At 49.0% G+C, this 22,906-nt stretch overlaps 1 protein-coding gene across 4 annotated transcripts in view; it reads left to right on the forward strand.

Annotated features, from left to right (window-relative positions):
* LOC143187366 (serine/threonine-protein phosphatase 4 regulatory subunit 1) overlaps nt 1-22,906 on the forward strand; it is a 146,145-nt gene that overhangs the window by 51,200 nt on the left and 72,039 nt on the right. The window contains exon 1 of one of the 4 annotated variants that reach the window (XM_076391569.1): nt 4,851-5,176. The exons of the other annotated variants lie outside the window; for them this stretch is intronic. The gene's annotated coding sequence lies outside the window, so the exon portion shown is untranslated. Of the gene's footprint in view, nt 1-4,850; nt 5,177-22,906 lie in introns of those variants that run through there. 4 annotated transcript variants of the gene reach the window in all.

Consider the following 22,906-nt stretch of genomic DNA (forward strand, 5'->3'; position numbering starts at 1 on the left):
CGTACTGTACGATTTTCCTCTGTAAAGCGCAGGCGTTCTTTTCTACAGTATGTAATCCTGTCGCCCTTCCATACAGATACGCGTTTTATCCCAGTTCACTCGAGAGCGCGCCGTCGTTTGACGCAAAGTTCGCGCTACTTTTAGAACGGTCGTGCGCTATTCTTTGCTCTTCTTATTGTCCCTAATTGAGACAAGAGGATCCGTCTCTCCTCGCGGCCGAACGGACCGCGTATTTCAGGTGGACGACCTATTTCGCATTAATTAAATTCGTCGAACTCGATGGTACTCCTGCTGTCATGCGCGGTGAAATTAAAAATTCATTCACGCCATTCAGGCGGGTCCAATCGCTTTACTAGATCACGCGTGCACCATTCACATGTTGAATCGTTAATGACAGCGCGGCTTTACGTCGTTCAATGTTGGTGTGCATGTTTCCAACGGAAACGAGGGCCATGCGTAACAGCGTTAACAGTATCGCTGCTATAAAGGATACCATTTTCCGCATAGCTCGGGATTCGTTGCACTTCTGCCCGTTCCGCTGCGAACGCGCGAGTTGCACGTAACGTCTATAGAATGAAAACGTGAAAGTGCTTTTTTATGAATAATTTACCGCGGGAAAATATAAATACGCTCACCATCTACGTCTGTTGACGCTGTCAACGTTTTGATCGCTGGAGAGGAAAGCCGGTTCAGATGTAAGCTAGAGTAGATCGGTTTTGACCTGGTTCTACTAATCGAAATACAGTAATAGCTCGACTTACGTACTCGCGATTTATGTTAATTCACTCTTACGTTCTCCTCATTTACGATGTTATCGAAAATTCTGCAAGTAATTCCTAGTCACACTGTGAACTTTTTATTACCTTTTTCTTTGTCAGGTTTAGATAAGAAAGTGCAATGTACATTAAATTATACTTCTATAGATACATATTTCAATGCAGAATCAATCATTTTGTTAGTTGCACTTCCTATATCGTGACCTACGCTATAATACAAATTATGTTTCTAACATCGGAACAAGCATCCTGTTGTCAATCTTTGCAAAGAAGCATCTAACAATAAGTGTAGCCTAGGAAAACTCATAAGACAAGGGATTCAAATTCATCGGTTCTCCACTATTAAATTCATAGTAATCCACATTCAATCGACCTATGGCTTCACATTTCATCGACCAACTCCGATGAAAAGCCAGCCCAAACGAAAGCAGACTGCTCCATCTCCGATTTTTCCTTCCCAGACCTATGTAGCAATCATACTTATCCTCCTCTATGGTCACCGATACGCATTGAAATCAGCCTGGCGCAGGCGATACAGACCAAAACCGAGTCGTATGAATTTTTCAGCCAGCCACCGAACGAGGCACATGCTCGTCTCACGTGACAGGCCCATATCGCCATAGAATCCCTGCGACCTGTGCCACATAATTTTCCGTGTATACGGGGACCAGTGTTGTGTCACGTTACGCTACTCTCACTCCACCCTGCGTCCTCGTACGCACGCAGGGCTGCGTGTGCGTGCGTATAGTAGCATGGCTTTTATCGCGCGCACGCACGCACACGTACCCAAACGAGGCACGTACACATACAAACAGACCAGTACAGCGCCACCCCGAATACCGGATGTGACGACACTCGCGCACTTGGCCCGACGCACTCTTGAGATGTTTCCCCTCCCCCTCCGTCTGCTCGCCTGTCTCTCTGTCCCACTCCCTCTTTCTCGCCGGGTTTCTTCCTCCCTTTGCCCGTCACCGTTCCCCGACCCTTGCCCCCCTCTCGCTCTCCCCCCTCCGCCCCGTGGCGGCGCGTACGCTGCTCGCTACGCGAGACTCCCTGCTCTCCCCCTCGCTCTGCCCCCCGCCCCTCTCACGTTCTCTGTCTCTCTCTCTCTCGCTCTCTCTGTCTGTCTGTATCTCTGTCTCTCTCTCTCTCTCTCGGTGCCTCGCCGCGCCCCGCTGCCTCCCCTCCTTAACAGGGCGCTATTTACCCTCGCAGTTCCGGCGACGGACGCCTGGCGGCGCTCTCGGCGCTCTCTACGTCGCATCTCGCTCGGTGTGCCCGACGTGCACGGCGTCCGACTCGCGCCACCGCGCACAGTCCCACGCGGATCTTCGCGCGCGCGTCTGCTGCCCAGTGTCATCGCGAATCGTCCCTTTGTCCGTTCTTCTCTCGCCGATGCCTTTTGTCGCGCGTCCAGTCCGCCGTCGTCGAGCAGTCACGGCCGCGGGAGCAGAGCCCGCCCGTCCCGATTTCACGCGCGGCCCCGCGTGGTCGCGGCGCGTCGAGATGCCGCCGTCGCCGCGCGTGTGTGCCGCCAGCCGACGCGAGAGAGGGAAACGTCCGAGGCGCAGACGAGGAGAGGAGACAGCACGGTCTCTCGCGGCCATTTTAACTGCGCTGTACGCTAACCCGGGCCACCCAGTGTGTAGCACGAGAGCCAGGGAACCGTCGCCGCCGTCGTCGTCGCCGCTCTCTCTCCTTAGGCTCGAACTGCGTCTCTCGCGTGCGCAGAAGCGAAGCGCGCACGCGACTCTCGGTACACGGGACTCGCACACATGCGCGCCCGCGTGTGCACCGAGGCACACGTACGAGTAGTATACCAGCGAGGCTGTGCTTTCTATGTATAACCCTCGTTAAGGTTGTTTCTCGCGTACCATCGATTCTTCGACCGATCGGAGGGAATCGACAGAGGAGAGGCAGAGGTTTTCGATTGTCGCGTGTGTGACAGCAGCGAGGAGAATGAATGAAAGCCCGGAGCGGCACGGTCCTGGAGCATCGGGGCGAAAGGAAGCGCGGCAATCGGTGTGTGCGCGAAAAATGGATAGACGTCTCGCGGGCGAGGAGGAAACACGATACGGGGAATCCCTCGTGGGAGCAGGCGCGAGGACAACAAAGAAACGGTCGCACGGAGCGGGTCTGTTCGGCCGGTAACAACGGACTTGACAGCGGACGGTGTTACCCTACGATAACCCATACAGTAGGAGCACGATGCAGTGCGTGAAACCTTGAAAGAGAAGCACGTACGTCGAAGTCGAGCGTCGTTTGGAGCAGGCATTCTGATCGAGAGGCGACGAACCGTGGGGCATCGCTGGCTGAGGAGTTCGAGCGGATTTGAGGATCGAGTTGGATAACGGGCAAGAGGGAAACAAGCGAAAACGTAAGTCGCACGTATTGGAAAAGAGGTTAAAGACGCGGCGAAGTGGGGAACAAGGAAAGTTCGACGTCCGAGGGGGCAGCAGCGGGACACGGAGAGCGAACGAGAAGTTATCGTGCGCGCGACGTAGGTACCGAATGAAGAACCGCCGCGTAACTCGGAATCTGCGCAGTAAATCGCGTTCACGTGAACGCGCCGCCGAGAACGGTCGCTCGTCACGAGGAAAGCGTCGAAACTCGAGCGCGTCACTGCCACCGGGAGAATTGCCCGTTCCATTTCGTCTCGTTCTCCAAATTGCCGCCAGCTCGATCGTCCAGACCCCCCCGACCCCTCTCACTTTTCTCGTTCGTTTTTCAGCGGGTCGACCTATCGCTCGCGCGCGAAGCCCTTTCTGCGAAAGACGTGGGCGACGTGGTGGCTTACGTAATGCCCCGGCGATAAGACGGATAACGGCGTCGTGTCGCGGCTTCGAGCGAGCCACCGAAGGCGCCTCTATTTTCGAACAACCGACTCACCCATCGCCGCTTCACGCTTAGCGTCCCGTATGTTATTCCAGACCGATAAAAACGCCGCTGCCCAAGCGTGCCGACCATAGACGGGCCGCGCGACGATTCGGAGCGCACCTGGACCTGCATCTACTGTGATGCTCCAGTGACGATCGATGACGAGTTAATGAGAAGACAGATCAGTGGACTTCTTTGAGCGACTGTGGAGAATCTGACCAATTACTGGAACGTTTATTTTAGTTCTATCGATGGAGAGGAATGCGTGTGAATTATGGATACATGGATCGTTAACTTGCTCGAAGCGTGGATGGAAAAAAGTTTTAACCGTTAAAGTACTGTTCATGGAAATGGCTATACATAGGAGGAGGAAATTTTCGCGCATACCCGTGTCGAGAATGCTTATTCTCGTATACAAGAGGTTAATACATAGATCACATTTGTATAAGTTTGGCAACACCAGGTACACTGCAGTAAAAAGAAGATGGAAAGCTGAAGTACGTAGAAGAAAACGTTTACGAGAAATTTCGACAGTCCTCAGATGCGTGACAGAACGCACTCGCGTGGAACCGCCTACGAATTGCTTGCCCGAATCGTCGACCAATCGATTGTCGACGTTCGCCAAGGTGAAACGATCCATCGAGGTACAGTGAGAGCTCGAACCATAGCCAGAGTTTAGCACGAACCATAGCCAGTGACCCTTGGGTGGCGAAGGACGACTCAAAGATGACAAGGTCAGCTAGCCTCGAAACGGAGTATTTCTCGGTAAACAGAGCTCGAGATCTACCTAAGCCCGCTAAAATCAGTCGAAGATTCTGAAAACGCTACCAATCCCTGGAAAAGCAATTATGAACGTCCACGTGGTACTTGACGTCCCGAATCTCAGCCGAGCGCAGCATGATAACGCTCAGAGGAGCACAGAGTGACTCACCAGACGACTATGCGAAACTGAATCAGCCTGCACGATATTAAAATCATGCAGCGCTTTGCAATTCACAGCTCGTTCCTCGGCTGAAGCTGTCTCCGACGTCTATCCATCGCTGCCTCGAAACTGCTCCGCCAGTTATCGTTTTTATCTGAATTGGAGATGGCCCATCAAAGAATCGATCAGTGTGTGATCCAGGGATCCTCTATTCGACCCGCTGAGAATTCCTTTTCGCGGTGACACCGACGCTCGTGTCAAAAAGTTCGCTCGAGCAAGATTGGAAGAGGGGCCTGACTCGTGGTGGGGATTGCATTTCGCATGGTGGACGCGCAAGATGGCGGACCGGGTTGCGGACACGTGAGAACCGCGTTGGCGCATCGTGATCGCGGAAAATGCTCGTGGTGGCACGTGTATCGGCGCGCGATTTTTCCCTCGACCCGGTTTTCGACCCCGTTGCGATCGATCTCGTCGCGTCTCGAGGTTTCTCAGCCGACAGACGTTTTTCCTCCACGTCGCGATCCACAGTGTGTCTGATACCCGCGATACAACGACTCGAGGGAATTCTCTGGCGAACTCGTGGAAACTAGCGGCGAACAAGGTAAGACAATGGATCGAGAAAATTGCTTTTCGTTGCTTACACGCTTCAGCGTTTCGAGAAGATTGCTTTACCGTGACGCTTTAATGAACGTTCTTGCTCGGACACTGTTCATTTGGCGACTTTATTGTCTGTTAGCGATTCATTTTCGAGCGAAATGGTATTCCAACAACGACATGACGTATTTTGAGGATACAAATGTTGTTAATAGCTTAGGAAAACAATGTAGTCCTTGTGTTAATTTCCATTTTTAATATTTTATTTAATGAGGATTCAATTTATCTACGTATATTGCGTTGATTTCTAGTGACGGTATTTAACTTTAAAATATTAGACATTATTTTGTGTTAGAAATTAATCGAAAAACTCTTGTATATGATAGTGGTTTCAATAGTATACAACGATTAATTCCCTCTGTCGTACTAAATACCTTTTAGAATATTTCGTTTTGGAGTAAACTTCGCACAACGAACTCCTCTCATTGAGTTTTTCAATTATACGTTGTTCTTCGAAAGTGTTTCAATCACTTATCTTTTCCAAACACTCAGATTTCAAATTTCAATCCTAGGGAAGATCCCAGCGATAAACTGAAGCGTATCATAAAAGTAACCATAAACATTTTCAGAGCTCGAGAGCTTGACTTTCAGCACCATAATTTTCCTAATCGATCGTCTCGCATTGACGCCACCGAGGGGTCATCGTTCAAGTCAGAAACTATTTCGTTACGCTAAGAGCGTACCAATAAATCGCAGCAGAGAGGAAGGAAAAGAGTAATATTGGTTAGCGAAACAATAACCCCGCGGCGATTTCCATATCCAGTGCCCAAGGAACTGCCGGTGCCACTCGTAATTACTGGTTTACTACTTGGCAGTTCCGTTCGAACTATTTGCATTTTCCTGTAATTAGAACCTCTCATCCCAGCGACGACGGTGGCTTTAACGGCGACGCGACGAGCGTCGAAGAACGCGCTGATTCGAGTTTCCCTCGCGAAAAAGAAGCGATTTGCATTCGTAACGCGCGCTCGTTTCCATCGCGAACACTTCCTCCAGCATCAAACGCCGAGAGCCGGTTTCCGTCCCGTTTCCATCGATCTGTTCCCCGCGTCGGACGATCGCAAACAAAATTCGGAACGTTCGTTATAGGGAGCAGCCCTGGCATTCACGCTTCGACCTGTCGCGACCAGTCGGGCTTTTCGAGGGGACTGGTACAACCACTTCATCGGTGAAAGATTGGCCCAACTGCTCGCGCTGATTTTCATTTCAATGCGTCACGAGGACTGTTTCCTCCGAGCGTGTAGCAGCTTGTTGACGAAAAGCTAAAGACCTGGAGCTATCTGTGAACCTTCTAATGGTGTGTTTGAGGGAGCAGTCACGCTCAACCATCACCATCAATCGACTGCCACCGACCAAATTTTAAGCGTAGAAACGATGGGGTCAATATAGTAATTATATTTGAGATATAATAACGTTACTTGCAAATTATTTACTGTGAATTATTTCTTGGATATAATTACTGTATTGAACCTGTGATTTCTGTTTGAAATTGATCGGTGGATGTCGATTAGTGGTGATGGTCGAGTGTGATTGTTCTCTAAATCAAGCGAAAGAATACTTGTTCGTCTCCTACTTCAACAAAAATTAAAGTGACACGAGTAGTCTTTCATTTAGTTGGCGATTTTATTCATTCATAATTGAATTTTGCTGAAAGTGGAAAAAGAACGAGCATTAGTTCGCTGGGTCTAAACGTACCATAAGAAGCCATTTCAATGGGGACCACTCTTTTCTTTTCTTGTTGTCGCTGGTTCCCAAGTATGAAAACACACCGTTCACCTAAGCGTCGACAGTCGATGCAAAGTTTCTTGATCGAAAGCTAGAGACATCGAGCTATCTGCAAACTTTCTAAATCATTGCACGGTGGGTCATTTTTTGTCCTTTTTTTTTCTCTCTGCTGCACAAGTGCCGAAACACGCCGTTCATGGAAGCGTCGACAGTCGATGCAAAAATGGGTAATGACATTACGTGCTTAAGGGTGAATACAGAAGGGGTGTGTCCGTGAGAGCGATGCCTGTCGGAAGCTGTAATGGAGATTGATGGCCGCTTCGGAAAAGTCGATGTTGCGAAAGTAAATTAGTTTCGCGGGCCAGATCGAGCCTAAAATATTGAAATCCCTGATGGAATAGTTATCGGCCTCCTCTCGTGCGCCCCCTTTTCTAATTCCTCCGTCGGTTATCGAGCCATTTCTACGAAGCAATTCCAGCTACGGCAACGATAACGCGTTTCGAATTGTGGAGCGAAACAATCGAGCCACTGGTCGCGGGGAGAAGGGAAAAAAGAGATGGAACGTTTAACTAATAGAATCGCGTGCGGGAAATTTCTGTTGTATCTGTGTCCAACCAGGCTGCAGACGAATTTTTCCTTCCGCTTTATGGAGACTCGTGGAAATCTATTTGCTCCGAAACTGCCGATAATTCTGCCACAGAATGGTCCCTGTGTATTTCTTCCGTCTACTCGGGACACGTATGAAGCCGATAATGGCAGAGATCCGCGTACTAATGGCCGACCTATCGATACCGATAAGTGACGAACGAACATGCAGAAAAGTGAACGAGGTTTGAAACGTTGCTGGGTGGGCGAATCGTGCTTTGGTCACTGCCATAATTGTACTTTGACGTTATTCCATTGTTTTGTGCGCTCGCGTGGGCCGCTTCCCTGCGTTCCAAGCGACTAGGGGTTGCAGTTCTTTGCGAAGTGTGTCAGGATGTTCAGGTTATCTGTAATATCACCGATGATATTATTTTTACTTTTTATATCCTGTTCATGGGAAAGAAAAATAGGTGAAAAGGGGAAAGAGAAATAGTACTAAATCTTCGTGATGCAAAATTATTATTACTACTATTATCGAAGTGTATTATTGAAATACAATGAATCATGATAACATATCCATGAGAATGTGAAGTCAGACTTTAGTTTAGGTAATTACCTATAGTTAATAGTCCTTAAATGTGGTTCTCAATTAAGACAGTATTTTATAAAGAATGTTCCTAAGATAGTGTAGGTACTGATATACCTACTAAAGAAATAAGTATAATCTGATTATCTATAGAGTAACAAGGCCTGTAATAACAGTTGATAGGGTTACACGCCAAATTAGAGTTCTCGTAAACTCAAAAATTCTGTTTCCAATTCGCAGCTAATAAACGCCTACCATGTGTTGTGGGCAAGGCATGTACGGTTCTGTAGCTCGCGTGTCTCGATCTTAATGAGCCTCTTTTGCGTTCCTTTATGAAAGAATACGCGTGTGCGTCCCACTCCTTCCGCGTGTAGGCGCCAGAAATCTTTCATCGGCTCGTTACGGTTCATAATTTGTCCGAAGCAGCGATACAAACGACCGATCATTCTATTCGAATTTTCAGTAGGACTCTCGATAAATCAAATTCGTGTTATACTTCGAGAGTTTTTAATCAACTCATTATGTACTCTGTAGGTTACAATGGATCACCGCATTTGTCAGTAGCAAAACTTCCGTCTGTAATTTAAAGTTGAAACGATATAGAAGGAAGAAAAGATGAAGATTTTATGCAATTCATAAATACTTTTTCTAAACGTTATTTTATTTTAAAAGGAACAGTTACATTTTATACTTATTCGCTAGATAAGATTTTAATTATATTATTCCTCCTTGCAAGTAGATAATTCCTCTAGATCAGACATAGATACTTAAAATACCTATTAAAAACAACAATTAGTTATCTACTCTTCAATAATCGAGTATTGCTTATTACTTCCTTCTATAAATAGTAGGTATCTAAAGTCTCACGGAAGACCTGAAATCTCATAGTTGAAAACACAGTCAATTGCCCATCCATAATTCTCAAAGCTAGTTCCCCCCGATCCCGTTAATAATCGTCCCACGGTTCAGTTCGAGCCATCTCATCGGTGTTTCGAAGTTTCATATTATTTCCCTAGAGACGTTCCGCATGCAATGGTAAATATCGTTGCGTTTCTCGAGCGTCTTTGTGCCGCCGATGTAGAGACGGCAAGTTCGAAGGAAACCCAACGAGGGTGCAGGTGGCTCGTATGTCAAGAAGATGAAGTCTCTCATCTTGGAACAATGGGCTATGACGTGCGCGCCAGGAAGCATACATGTCTTGCTTCCGGTGACTCGGGCGTCTAATTGATTCTCAACCCCCTTGTTCGTTTAACGTCGTCTATCGGGTCTCGAGTACGAAGCGGGTTCGTCTCGCGTCTTCTTTATCCGCTGCTCGCCGTCGACGACGACGGTCCCACGTTCCTCGTCGACGGAGCGATTCACGAAAAGTCGTAAAACGTGGCCAGGTAATCGGCGCGGATAGGAGAGGGGAATTTTAACGCGGATATAACCGGGCCTTTCCTTTCACGACCGATCCGAGATACGCAGACGTGTGTTTCACCGACGTCGTTTCTTTGAACTTAGACCGCCGTGAAATATTCACCTTCCGTGTACTATACAGCGACGTGTCATAAATTTCGCGTGCGTCGCCGCAAAAATTGCCCGACACACCGGCGTCCTTGCACAAAGTCCTTGTATCGCGCCGTTCTAAAAGCGACTCGCCGCGAGGAGCCTTCCAGAAAGCAGCGCCGATGGAAAGGTTACTGTTTCGTTATTACGGGAAATTAATCTTCGAACGAAACAGCGTCGCACTCGACGATTACGACATTCTAATTCGCTTCTAAATATGTAATTTCACTACCGTCGAGCTGGCTAGAGCTATAGATAGAGAACTCGCTTTTCAATGGAAAGTAGAGACACAGGGTAAAGCTTGACAGACATTCGTACCAGTTCTTCTTTAAAAATACACAGGTGCTTCGTTAAACGTAGGTAGTATGACAAGAAATTGAGGATAGTTATTCGAAAATAGAAACTTAACACATTCGAGACTGAGAAATTTTAGAAAAGTGATCCTCAGTTGTCGACAACAATCCTGTAAGCATAAAACTGATCTAAATGATAGATCTCGGTAAATGAGAAAAAAGGTGTGTGACTCAACAGATGGGTCATCAGTTCCGAATCTGTTACAGTGAGAGAAATTTCTTTGAAAAGTCTCTTCATACTTTTGTTAATATACATTTGTGTATATGCCTCAGTAGCCGATTGAGCAACAAAAAGTCCAAATTTTGAGCTTCTGAATACAGCGACCAATCGGCATGCAAAGTTTTGATAGCGTATGCATAGAAGGGACATCTTGATTAATTTCCCACAACGGTTATCAGGAGTTGGACGAATGAGCAGGCACAGACAGGTCGAGCACCCGATCGAAAGGCCAACTCCCGCGATCATAACCAGCTGGACGAGGGGTGCACGGGGGTTTGTTTTGGTGCGTGACTATCGGAGAGGGTGCGTGGCCCGCTCCCGCAGTTCGTGCCAGGCACGCAACTGCACGCACCTCTGTGTGTACACGGCGCATACATAGGCGCGTGGATGCAAAATGCGCTGCGTGCACGCAGCCAGGCCGCCTTCATGGCTGGACGAAAGATAGAGTACCGATAGCGGTGATTCGCCATGGCCAGCCGTGATTTAGGGGTCGCTATGGCGCCGCGATTCAGAAACAAGGGTTCGTTGAACCCGTTTGCTACCCTCGTTCGCTCGATCGTTACTCGAAAAGCTCGGTCAGCGTGATTAGGAATACGTTCCCCGAATTTCTTCTGTTTCGCTCCTGAAGGAGATCGTAATTAACTGAATTCTTGACTAGAGTTTTGATTTCGTGGTGAATGTTAAATAGTATATGTTGTTTGGTAGTCATGAGGAGTGTGAATAATAAATTTGATGATGCTAGAGATGTTATCTTATACTCTTCCATGTTTTAATTTTTAAAATCAGTTACAAAAATTCTTTAGTAGACTAAACTCAACTAGACGTTAAAATTTGTTGGATACCTCCCATTGAATAAATAACAGTGACAGGACAGCTAAATGGTAGGACAGTGTGCACTCCAAATGCAGACCAACGAGATAATGGCACAGAATTCAATTAAAATATCTAATTGCTGTATAACTGAATAATTCCGAACGCGGTACTAGCAGTCCCCAGTAACCAATTTTCTTCTCGATATAAAAATCCAGGTCAGTTTTAGCATTTGTATGTTCTTGTTTAACCTACACCGTATTCACTACGACTTAGTTTCACTTAAAGCTACAGTTCTAGTACACCACAAAAATACCAAGTCATTCAAACACGTCAGATAATAGCTCTAGCACCTCACATATACCACAGTCCCACGCAGTAAATCGGATGATATAAATCTCATTGTAATCTTATTTGCGGGGCTATGAGGTGTTAAGTATCTCATGTTTTTTTCCACGCTAAAGGTATTACAAGCCTCGCCATGGCGTGGGTTACAAGCCCCGATCTCGATCGATCGAAATTCGCTACTCGAAAAAAAAATTCATCCGCTAAACGCGCCGCGAGTAACGGACAGCGCGGCGGGTCGCCGTCAAGTGGCAGATTGTAAACATCCGGTACCCGATGCAAATCCGCCGACAGCGACGACTGTTCGAGAGCGACGCTGACGGCGGCGCGCGTCCGATTGCGTCCTCGTATTCGCTTATTCGAACGATCCTCCGATTCATACGGAATGCGAGGCAGCGCATTTTCCCCTGGAAAAGGCCGGGCGTATCTGCGTATCTCGCGTGCGCAAGTCTCGACGGTTTTCTTTTTTCTTTTTTTTCTGTGGCCAGTTTATTTTAAGACCGCAAAATTGTACACGCGCACGTGGCCTAGCGTCTTTGTCGCGAGACAGGAAAAACAACGGTACCGAGACGCGATCGTTCGATGGGTCTCTCTGCGCGTCGTTCCGAGTCGTTTTCTTTATTAAACGACCCCCGTCCACGGTCGTCTGTGTGCAATATCGTTGCACGATCGACTACCCGGTAGTATCGCTCGAGTAACCACGGAATGAATGATGGCGCCGTAAACTCGCTGAGAAACTGTACGATTCTACGAAGTCTGGTCTAAAATAGTCAGCCGACATTGTGAAGGCCCGCTTCCTGCCCGCTCTCTGTTTTCCATCGTTGCCGTGCCGACACCGATTTTCTTCACTTCGCTTTATCTTTTTTACCGAGTGGGGCTATTTTAGCACGTCCAGCGACTAGCTTTTGTTGAGCAACTATGTTCGTTGCTTCATGCAAACGGTGAGGTATATGGAGTGGCGGGTCTGTTATCTTGTTTGACATTATTTTTGTTCTGGAGCACGTGAAAACATGTTTTTGGTGAAGTCGAGGGTGGGATTCAGTTTAATTTGTTTTTGAAGCTGAGCACTACAGTAGAAGTATCTTGTTATGAGATTTGTGTATTGGGTACCTACTCTTAATGAAATTATGTTGCAGTGTTTATATTTGAAAGTTAGGGATTCTTAGGGAGTAGAGAAGGGAGGAGGAACTAGGAGGAGAAAGTTAGTCTAGAAAATACTCATGTTCCTAGCTTCTTTTCTGGGTTTCTACTAAAAATTGGAAGGAGAAAAGTAGAATACAGAAAGGATTAGGAAGTAGTTTCATACAAGTTCCTAAACGCTTGATCTTCAACCGCTGACCTATGCATCAGGTGTCTCTGGTGACTAGAGTAGAAGACTCATAGAGCGTAAATCAAGGGTGGAAGGTCAAGTCTTTAGGAACTCTTGTGAGATTGAGAGGAAACTGGTGTATAGTTTCCTGGGATCATAAGATTATTGTTGAGGTATTTGCCAATTTTTGGAGTAACAAAGTATAATGGATTCTCAATGATTCAACAGTATTTTTAGATCAACCTATAATGCAGAATAATTAACTAACGCGACATATGAAATATCAGCTCTTATTGAAACAATTTTTAGCATTCTCTGATTTGGAGTAAGTTCCTCTTTTAAATGACTGAAAATTTCCATGTACTTACTACCTCAGCTAGTAGCACAGTACCTAAATATCACAATAGACAGTAGCATCTCTCAAAAATATTTAAAAATCGAGGACCCACAAATGCCTCTTGCCTCTGCCGCAAGAGCGCCAAGATAAACGCGAAACCGATCGCTAAAATGGCGGATCGGGAACGGTCGTTTCAGCGCGCACAAACAAAAGCCGCAAATCAGTCGTCCTTGGCACGATTATCGGCAATATTTCGCACTCGTTCGCCTCCTGCCGGTCCCCGCCTCGCGTTGACGTCATATCCTTAAAAGAACCTCGGCAAGAAAGCCATAAAGCCGGTCTCGAGGCTGCGCCGTGTCCACGCGTTCGTTCCTACGGTCTCCGTATCAATGGCGGCTCTGGGATGTTACCGATCGTTTGTTCTGCTCGTACCCACGTCGCTTCTCAGCGTCTCCCGAGGTCGTTCCCTCCTCCCACGTCCCTGAAACGCTATCACCAGCGATTATTTACCGCGAAGATATCGTGAAATTTACTAATAGCGCGGCACGAGCAGCGTACGTTAATTTTGACCAGCCTCGACATCGGGGATGCTCCTTAATCGATCGCGTTCGGCCAGAGACGCTTTCAGCGCATAATGAGAAAGCAGGCGGCGCGGACGGCATTGATTTTCAACCGGAAACTAACTCGGAGCGGTAGAAGCAACAAGTAATTACTTTAAAGAAATTGAATTACACGGACTATATAGGCGGCGATGGCCGCGCTCCGCTTAAGTATACTCGCGCTCTCTGTAATCGAATCACCGAACATTTTCGTGTAATCAAGACTGTTTGCGCGCGCGCGAGCTGCACGACATCGCTCCCCCGTGGGAATTCTTTCTCTTCGACGGGTACACCGTGCACCCTCCGCGTTTCTCCAACCGCGAGAGGGATGCGAGCTCCCAAAGAGGGTCGAGGCGATGGGCATTCATACCTCCTGGCGGAGGGTTAAGAGACGGTTTTCGGAGGCCCCGGAAGAGGATCGCGCGGCATAGTCGCTCCCCGAATGCGCGGAGCCCTCGGCCACCTTCTACCCTTTGAACTTTTGAGAGACCACTCGACACTCGGAAAGATGCCTCTGAGCGTTCAATGAGGCCAATACCGCGAGGGTGCGGCCCTTAACGAGGTTATGGGACTCTCGTTCTCGTTCTCTCTTCTCCTCTCTCTTCCTCTCTCTTCCTCTCTCTTCCTCTCTCTTCGCCACCCTGTTTCCCTTAGCCCGCAACGCGACGGGGTGTGGGAGAGGCGCGGCTCGTTCGCGCTTGCAACCGGCTCTCGCGCGAGTCTCTTTCCTCGCCCGGCAAGGGTAGTTGATTTGGGCGCGAAATTGCCCGACAAAATCAAATTTCATTTCGCCGGAGGCGTGTCTGGACAATCGAGCAGCCAAGTGGCTAGCGGCCAATCTGACTGTCTCGTCAACCAATTTTGACGGTGATTACTTTGCTCACCACGAGCACTGTACGCGTTGTCCGCGTTGGCCATCTTCCCCGCGTTTTCCTGCTAATTCCAAGTCGTCCTGCGGAAATGCGTTCTCGTCGTACGTTTTCTCTGCTGTTTGATTCGTCTGGGTGCTTCGTTGTTCGTAAATGCAATAATCGCGGGTTGCCGTGTGAACGAGCGAGAATTCTCCCTCAGAAGGTACCTGTCAGAACCATGCTTGTAATTTAAACTCTCTTTAGCTGAACGAATTTTATTCTTTAATAGCGCGAGCACTGTGCCGAGCTACTTATTACGTGAGACTTGAGATACGTATCTGCTGCTAGGAACGCTTTGAATATCTGATTTTATCAAAGCAGTGGTGCTAGGGATGCTTCGGAGAGGATAGATGTACCTTTCAAATGGAAGGAAATTGTGCTTGATTTTGGTCGAGTTGAAAATTAATTTTAGCGTGTTATAGGGTTATAGAGTTGATTAGATGCGATTATTTAGTGCATACGGAACGCGGTGGCAAATATTCTGATAATTATACTTGAAGGTAAAATTTGAATAATTTATAGTGCAGTACATTAGTAGGTACTTATGGAGTAGATCATTATTCACTACCTTATTCACTAGTTATCTTTATTATAATCGTTTGATAAAGAATCTTGATGGGAATGAATTCCAGGGTTTCTAATTCTTCATCTCCAACTGATAGTGTTAATGTAATAATATTGTATAATATTTTAGGACCACTGAAATTCCATTATAAACAACTAAGTAGGTATTTATGGAAATATTAAGAAAACGAATGTTCTTAGTTTACCAGTCTGTGCACGCTTTAGCTCGCGATATTTTAAATCATACTGTGCCAAAAGTTTGTCTTTTTCTTAGGTGTCATTGTCTTTGAATCGATGTCCTTTTTCACGTTGGAATTCGAAACTTACCAAAGAGATAGCAGAAAATTATAAATACGTAATAAGAGACAATGAAAGCCTCATAAAAAAAACAACCCCTGTCCAGTTTTATGATTCTTTTCTAAGAACACATTTTAGTGAACAGAAGCAAATATAGTGGAACATATAATATCAATTTTTTGGTATCCTAGCAAGATAGCGAAAGAAGACAAAAATTAACAAGGGTCGTTTTTTGTACGAGACCGACAAATATATAAATTAGACGAAAAAAACTCAAACTTTTGTTAGTTTTAATAGTTAAAGATTAATAGCTATTTAAAAATTCGCGGAATACTTAAGAAACGAATCATACGTTCATAAAATACCTACCTATTTCTCCACCACTCAACAAGCTGTTTCTACGACAGACACACCCCTATCCTAAAACAATCGTCAACCCCCCTCGTCTGACAGTCGTAATTAAAACGCTTCTTGCCCGCTCTTTCGCTCGTTACAGTCTCACGAAGTTACGCGAAGTTTCAGCTTTGAAATCCGCCAGCGATGAAGAGTCGCCTCGCAAGTTTCCCGCGCTTCAAACACATCGTAACATGCAATCACGACGCAGGGAGCTCGTACGAGAAACGTTCGAGGAAATTTTCTTCCAACGTACGGTTGGAACGCAAAATTTCCTCGACTGTTCGCGCCACGCATGTGTGAATGCGCCCCGGGGTAGCTTCCCACGCGGCGGCACCCGCAGAGACGAAAGCTCGACTTATCGTGGAAAAAATCTAAGAATCTACGAAAAACAGAAGGAGAAAGAGACGTGCGTGGGTGTGGGCGTAGGTTCGCGCGCGTGAGCGTGGAGGCGCTGCGCTTTGGTGGCCGTGCACACGGGGGGATTATTCTAGCGGATTGTGCCTACACGCGTGTGCGTGTAAGGAAGATCGGGTCCAAGTTTATAAGGGTTCCTGGAAGGGCGGCGACCTCCCATGGGCCGCTTTCATCTGGACCGCGTCCTTTCCTCCTCCCCCCCTTCTCCCCTATCCCTCCCCTGTCTTTCTGAATGCGTATATCCTCTCTGTTTCTCCTTTTCCTCCTCTCCTCTCTCGCTCGATCGTTTTCGCTCGCTGGCGTTCCTTCTCTCACCTTTCCCGACCAAAATCCTGTATCCCTCCCGGTCAGGCTAGTCGCTGTCTCCCTCTCCCGACAACCGGAGGAGAAAAAATACGCTTGGAAGAGCTCCAAACGAGACGAATTCGTCCATCCCCGCAAAACTCGCCCTCCCCCTGCCCGCTATCGTTTTCGCGCGCGAACGATTTGTTCGTCGCGGCGGCTGCCCCCCGATCGATTCGATCCTTCCTTCGGCCGGATATCGACGCCCTGCGTCCGTTACGCTCGCAACGGTGAATCGGGAATTAATACGGGCGGAGCACGCGAGTCTCCGCGAGACAATCGATGTTTGCTCGGTCGACAGAGAGAGAGAGAGAGAGAGAGATTGAGAGAGAGGAACGTGGGCTTTTAGAGAGCACAGAGAATGGGAGGCAAAAATGGTATTGCCAACGTGGGGCAGCGTCGCGTTGAAGTCAACGACGCAAAAGTCGATCGACAGTCGCTCTCGAACGTGCCGTCTGTTGGACGCGGTTGTCAGTCGCAGCCTTAACAAGATTAATTAACACGCCGAACCGTGGCGGCGCGACGCGCGAGGCGTCCGACTCGAAACCGGTACAGAAGCGCGAATCCCGCCTTCGCCTCGCACCGAATAATCGAGTTTCACACTGCCAGAGGAGGAACTCTCTCTATGGCTTTCCGACCACGGCTACGTGTTTCATTTGCTCGTGTGTCAGTCTCAAATTTCCACGTTCGACGCGTACGTCTACCTGGTACACGGGCCATCCGCGCGCTCACGTTGCTCCGTGCCAGCCCGCCTCGAGCTACCTGTGCGCTCGTCCTCGGGACGCTCGTGAAAGGATGCTAAATTGTCGATGCGCTGCTCGAGATTTATTTCGAGATGGAGGTTTTCTGTTTTTGGTTCCAGGTCTAGTTCTAGGTCGAAAGGATTTACGTCTGGGATTTGAGGTTGATTCTTTTTTGTTATTGAGAGGGTATATATTTGATCTGTTGCGCGATACAAAGTAGAGATATTTAGTCTTAACCCTCTCTGGGCTAGCTGGATCGTTGATGAAATAAGCAATGCATTTTTATTTTCATCGAAAGAGTTTTAATACGTGACTTTGACTTTGACAAGCATTCTAGTGCTTTTTACATTTTTTGAAAGCTTAGAATGCTGAAAGAGTTGGGCTTAGATAAAGAAACCTAGCTTGCTTAAAAGGTTTGAAAAAATATGTTCGCCTACAGAAATGATTTAATAATAGCCTACAGTAAAAAATACAATTATTCATCAGGATACGTCAGATTTCGATAATGAGGGTCCTACTATCTCAGAACTGTGAAGATTAATTAAGGAGTATAGGGACCAGAATTTTTACATTATCTAATTTCTGTGAAATTCTCACACTGTACAGTATTTTAATATGCACATATGTAACTTACACCTGCTAAAAGTTATCTTTATAAATCATTCCTGTACAAACGCAATTCCCACTTATCTGAACGCCACAATTCAAGCGTCGCGTCGCTAAATCGAGCCTCCCACGACCAAGCTTTATAAATCCCATCGATTTACCTTGGCTCACCTCGTCCGACACCTCCGGTGTATCTCATTAGTGAAATAAGATAACGCTGGCAACTTCTCAATCCACCTCGATACTATCTCGCCAACCCGTAAAAGTGAATTCTATCCAACCGTAGCGATAGCACATAATCGCATCAACTAATAACCGTTTCCTCTGATTTCAGGTAAGTCCAGTTCGAGATCGCTTTTTCCAGTCCGCATGTGACGCCGCTTCCGGTGAGTTCCCTATGCCGATTGCTTCATTTGCGAACTGCTCGACGAGGCAGTGTGCGCGCGCGATCGTGACGCAAAACGTAACGCGTCTCCCCCCTCCTCTCTCCCTCTGTTTCGTCTGGAATTGTCGTTTCACAACGGCGTCGCGGTCGTCGTGGCACGACATTCCTTGGCAGAGTCGCGTATGTAGATGGCCGTCTCTCGGGTCGGAGCTCGTCGCGGCCCGATGATGATGTCGCCGGACAAGGAAGCGACTGCGATACACGGATCTCCTTCTCGGAGAAGCCTACGACGCAGTTGCTCCCGCGGTAGGTACGCGCAACTGCGTCGTTCGAATAAGGATCGTAGGACGGGAGGAGAAGGAGGAGGATGAGGAGGAGGGAGGAGGAGGAGGAGTAGACGGAGACGGAGCGAGAGCTCTTGCGCGCACGAAACGGAGGGAGAAAGAGGCCGAGAGAAAGATAGAGCGGTAGAAGGTGATGTAGATTGAACCGTAGAGGGAGAGAGAAGAGAGAGAGAAGCGTACGCTGTGAAGTTACGGGCCAGTCACGTGGTCCCACGTTCGTCTCGCGTACCTCCTTAGTGTGGCCCCCGTGGCGTGCGTGTGTGCCTGCGCGCGCGCACGCCACTTACGTACATAAACGGTGCGTCGGTGTGTGTCGAAGCTGGAGGGGGCGGGAGAGTCCGTAGGGAGGGGTGGTATGCGGGAAACGTTTTCCTCGGTTCCCACGGCGCGACGCCTCCCTCCTCTCCCCTTCCCTCTCACCCTTCTGTTGCCCTCTGTCGGGCGTACAACCGCGCGAGCGGCCTCGTACACCTAATACCCGCCACGGTACACGTACACGAGCGCAAGCGGCGCACACTCGCGAACGATACTGCACGTACACGCGATCCCTCCACCGAAAACACTAGCCGTCTGAGGGGGGCGGAGAGGGCAGCGACGCCGCCGCCGCCGCCGCTGGACCGCCTGAGATGCTGCGAGCCTCGGCAGCCCGATCTCCGAACCATCGGAACACGAAGAGAGGGCGTGCTCCGTCGTGGACCCACGCTCGAGTGGGTGTACGTCGCGACGATGATGCGTGTACGCGTGCGTCTCGGAAAACAGGGAAAAATGGGGTACGGGTTTTCTTCGGTTTCCTTGGCAGCTCGCGCCATCTGAGACTTTCGAAGCTCTTGGGTTATAGTAACGTGCGGACAATATCCGAAGCGTCTTAACAGTTTATCTGGGTTCGAAATTCTGCAAATTTGAGAGTTTTAGGTTTTCTGTGGATTCGAGAAGCATCAAGCCTGAGCTATTTCGAAGTACTTAATTAAGTTATTCTTCGTTACAACTTGGAACTTATGTTCTGCGAATGATCCGACAGCAACATTCTTGAGATTCTTTTCTATACCAGCACTAAGGGTCCCCTATCGAGTCCTAAAATAGTCCTAAAAGTCCTTTTATCCAGGGAGTCAAAGTTCAAATTGGCGATCCGTCGCGCCTTCTCACGGTTAAATCACGCGTCGGCCGAGCGCCACTTCTTCCAGATACGTCGTTGACCCTTCGTCCTGTCAACGCGGTCGCGAGCGTGCGAGTCAGGCCGTAGTTAGTGGACAGCCACGTGGTTCGAATACCGGGGCTGCAGTCTCCGCAATTGCTTCGCGGTCGGTATTCGAGATTCGTACTCGAGCGCGCACAGTGTGCCCACGATGATTCCGAGCGAGGCATTTCCCTCCCTGTTCACTCATTCCTCCTCCTCCGTTTGCCCGTGCTCGGCCCTTGGCCTCCTCGCTCCCTCTTGAAACCGCTGCCATCGCATTGACGACATTCTCTCACGTGCCGGCCACTCGTGTCGCGTCCGTCGTTCCTGGTAACGAGAGAAAGATCAGGGAAGAAGGCGGGAAGATTCCACGGTGTATGTCCGCTTCGAAATATTTTTACCAGAATGACAGGAGGACAATAACTGCACGAGACGTACAAGATTCTTTCGAGACTTTTACCCCAGGGTTGTTGAACGAGTTGTTCAAGGCAGAAGAGAATGGTTCATTGAAAAATCCTGAATCGATCGGGGTATCGTGTAGTGCGATTGGATCACCGAAGGGAACTTCTTCGGGGAACCGAAGGGAGCGTCTTTCCGGACGTTCCACGCGGGACGTGGAACTCCGCGCTGGAATTTCGAGGAACCTCGGAACGAGAAAAAGAGGAGGAGGGAAGGAGGGGAGAGAAGTGCGGTAGGTGGTGGGACGGTGGTTGTCGTTTGGTTCCTGGTGTTCTTGCTGCATAGCCGGGTGCTCCGAGTACCTATCTACTCACTCCCTCGTACCAAAAGGGCAGCACACCTTGGCTGGCCATTGGCTCTCTCCCGTCCTCGTCCCTCTCTCTCGCGAGCCTCCTCGCCGTCTCTTTCTTTCCCATCGCCGAGGTTCTCCGGTGTTCCACATAAATACACAAATACCCTGGCATAGCCGACTGTGGCGCGTATATACCGGGACCACGGCCGCATTCCACGACCCCCGCCCTTTCCCTCTCACCTCTGCCTCTGCCCTCCCTCTTTTTCCCCCTCCCACGGGCTACCCTTGTGTGCCGTCACCACTACCACCACCAGGAGCAGCATCACCAGCACCACCATCGCAGCCACCGCCACACACCACCACGCTCGTCACTATCGCGCCGCCGGGGCCCATCTTCTGGGCCCTTTACCTCTCTCGGGCCCCCGACGCTCTCCCACCCTGCGCCGCGGGCCCCCTCCCCTCCTCCGGCCCCTTGCCCACTGCTGCCCGCTACCTTCTCGCCCTTCGCGCTCGCTCGGTCGGTCGCGCGGGCGCGCGGCGCCACCGAATGCCTTCCTACGTTTGTTCGTTCTCTTCTCGCCCGACTCCTCGCCCTTGCCAGGGCCCTCGGCTTCTCTCTACACCTTCATTCTTCTTCGTCTTCTTCTTACGCTCCTTCGCCGCACCCCGCCCTCTTCCCCCCTCCCCTCGGCCCTGCTCTCTCGCGCCCCGAGAGACACACATGCACCAAAGAAGCTGCCACGGACCTGTGTATACACACCGACCAGCAGGAATATTTTGTTTACCTCGCTCCCAGTTCTTTGAATTCTGCGCCGGCAGCACCGGCTCCGCGTTCTTCTTCGCCTCCTTCTTCCTCGCCGTCGGTCCTCCTTTTCCTCGTATCCTGAGGCTCTCTATGGAGGGACCAAGGACTCCACCAGAGAGAAGGAGAACGACGGTCTCTCTCTCTGTTCCTCTTGATCCGAGACCAAAGGCTCGACCGCGAGCCGTTTTCGCCGCTGCCACACCACCTGTTTTCTTTGCCTTCTTCTAATGCTTTTCTTTTCGATTCCACGTGTGCCCCGCGGCGCTGCTTTCCGCGAGCAAGGTGACTCGCAGCGTTTCCGGTCCGCGCCCTCGCCGAGTGTCGGTGGCGGAAGAGCGGTAGAGTGGTGAAGACGCTCGTTCGTAGGGAAATTGGAAATGAAGTGATTCCGAAGAACTACTTTGGAATTCTGAATTTTCGGAGCATGTCGGAGGAATTCAGTGTGCACACGGGAACGTGGACTCTGTGTTTATTCAGAGCAGCGGTTCCCAAACTGGACGATCTTAAGAGTGAAGGAAAGCAGGCTCTCCTGGGGCAGACGAAAGAAATTATTTTATCGTGAACGGTGCATCCCCCATGTATATAGAAACAGTCGACATATTTCAGAAAAAGTTCGTTCCCTTCTCCCCATACAGAAATATATGAGAATATCGTTAACTCGAGGCTTGAGTAACGGGTAGATAAAGTTATCGCGATCTTTCAAAAAATTTCTCCGTCTTGGAAACTATCGCAGAGGGGAGGAAACCCTCCGTCTCCTGTTCAGTTCCAAGAAACGGCACGCGTAATCAGCGCGTGCACCTTTTGTGCCAGCGACGACGAAGGCATTCGCCCCTTTATCGCGTCTCCTCCGACGCTTTTATCTCCGTTCTCACGCTCAGATTTTTGGAGGGAAAGAAACGTGCGCGCGTCGCCGACCACGGACAGCTATTGGGCACGATCAGAACGACCCAGCGCACGCATACATATCCGCTGGCAAACGGAGTCCGTTTTCGTAAAAGCATGCACTTATTCCCAGCATCCCGAGGTCCTTCGGGCGCACCAACAACAGGCCGAGGGAGAGAGAGAGGGATATGCGGCGAGAGGCTCCCGAATGAGATATATAGCAGTGAGCAACAAATGAGGTCCTTCCGAGAATCGGGCCACCGACACAGTGCCCGAAACGCACGAGGGGGTGAGAACCACCCCGGTCGGTTTTCTGCTACGCGATGCCTACGAACGATCCTCGCTTGTTTCTCTCGGCCCCTTTTCTTCCCCCTCCTTTATTTTTTCCCCTTCTCGAAACCTGTTGGAATTGCATTCTGGTTTTTCTTTATTTCTCATCCTGCTCTCGCGTTCCTCCGCGTTTACGAGCCGTTTGTTGCCCCTGCTACGCTGTTTTCCCGCGCGCCCCTGGCCACCACTATTTTGTGAGCAACCTAATATTTTGAAAAGGATACAGTTGTATGGAGCAGATAGGAATGTGTGAATAGGTTTTCTTTTATTTGTGGTTTTGTACTTGTAGATGAGTTGTGGAGATTTTTTAACAATTTAT

This window comes from Calliopsis andreniformis, chromosome 2 (genome assembly GCF_051401765.1).
Source record: "Calliopsis andreniformis isolate RMS-2024a chromosome 2, iyCalAndr_principal, whole genome shotgun sequence".
NCBI lineage: Eukaryota > Metazoa > Arthropoda > Insecta > Hymenoptera > Andrenidae > Calliopsis > Calliopsis andreniformis.